The following is a 1,374-nucleotide window of genomic DNA, read 5'->3' as shown; positions in this document are numbered from 1 at the left end:
GTTGGCTACAGACATTATTCTCCAATCTTTGCCTGAGGCTTATGATGGTTTCATCATGAACTTCAATATGCATAATATGGAGAAGACCACCACAGAGTTGCATGGGATGCTTCAAACTGCTGAAAAGAACATCAAGAATGAGATTAAGGATGTTCTTATGGTCAACAAGGGAAAGGGTATGAAAAGGTCTGGAAAGGGCAAGGGAAAGGCTTTCAAGAAGTCTAAACCCAAGTCCAAGCCCAAGACCAAGGATGAACCCAAAGCAAAACCGCCAAAGGAAGGAACTTGCTTTTTCTGCAAGGAACCTGGACATTGGAAAAGGAATTGCAAGAAATATCTGGATGATCTGAAGAAGAACAAGGGTAGTGAGACTACCACTTCAGGTATTCATGTTATAGAAATTAATCTTTCTACTTCTGATTCATGGGTATTAGATACTGGATCTGGATCTCACATTTGTACTAATGTGTAGGGTCTCAAAAGGAGTAGAAGTTTGACAAAAGGCGAAGTGGACCTACGAGTTGGAAATGGAGCAAGAGTTGCTGCTTTAGCTGTAGGGACTTATGAGTTATCTTTGCCTAGTGGACTTATTTTATCTTTGAACAATTGTTATTATGTACCTACCATGTGTAGGAATATTATTTCTGTTTCTTGTTTGGACAAGGATGGTTTTGAATTTATTATTAGGAATAATAAATGCAGTATTTCGCATAATAACATTCTTTATGGATATGCTCCACGCAGTAGTGGTCTTTATATTTTAAATGTTGAAGACACTAATGAAAAATCAATCTATAACATCAATGCTAAGAAGTTTAAGTCAAATGATTTAAACTCTACTTATCTCTGGCATTGTCGTTTAGGCCATATAAATGAGAAACGCATATCAAAACTTCAAAGAGATGGACTTTTGAATTCATTTGATTATGAATCATTTGAAACATGTGAATCTTGTCTAATGGGCAAAATGACAAAAACACCTTTTATTGGACAAGGTGAAAGAGCTAAAAACTTATTGGGCCTTATACATACAGATGTATGTGGTCCATTAAGTCCAAATGCTAGAGGTGGATTTCAGTACTTCATTACTTTTACTGATGATCTCAGTAGATATGGTTATGTTTATCTGATGAAACATAAATCTGAATCTTTTGAAAAGTTCAAAATATTTAAGAATGAAGTACAAAATCAACTTGGTAAAAATATTAAAACACTAAGATCTGATCGAGGTGGTGAATATTTAAGCCAAGAATTTGTAGATCATCTAAGAGATTGTGGGATCGTTTCTCAATTGACTCCACCTGGAACACCACAATGGAATGGTGTGTCTGAACGGAGAAATCGAACTCTATTGGATATGGTTCGATCAATGAT

General features: G+C 35.7%; 1 long non-coding RNA gene across 1 annotated transcript; it reads left to right on the top strand.

Annotated features, from left to right (window-relative positions):
- The first annotated feature begins 201 nt into the window (after nt 1-201).
- LOC126654846 (uncharacterized) lies at nt 202-730 on the top strand. The gene is made up of 2 exons (XR_007632734.1): nt 202-383; nt 473-730. It is a non-coding gene; the product is annotated as an uncharacterized LOC126654846 (long non-coding RNA).
- Nucleotides 731-1,374: the final 644 nt, after the last annotated feature.

This window comes from Mercurialis annua, linkage group LG7, assembly GCF_937616625.2.
Source record: "Mercurialis annua linkage group LG7, ddMerAnnu1.2, whole genome shotgun sequence".
Taxonomy (NCBI): domain Eukaryota; kingdom Viridiplantae; phylum Streptophyta; class Magnoliopsida; order Malpighiales; family Euphorbiaceae; genus Mercurialis; species Mercurialis annua.
The sequence above is the reverse complement of the archived record's forward strand: the minus strand, read 5'-3'. Positions and strand labels throughout refer to the sequence as shown.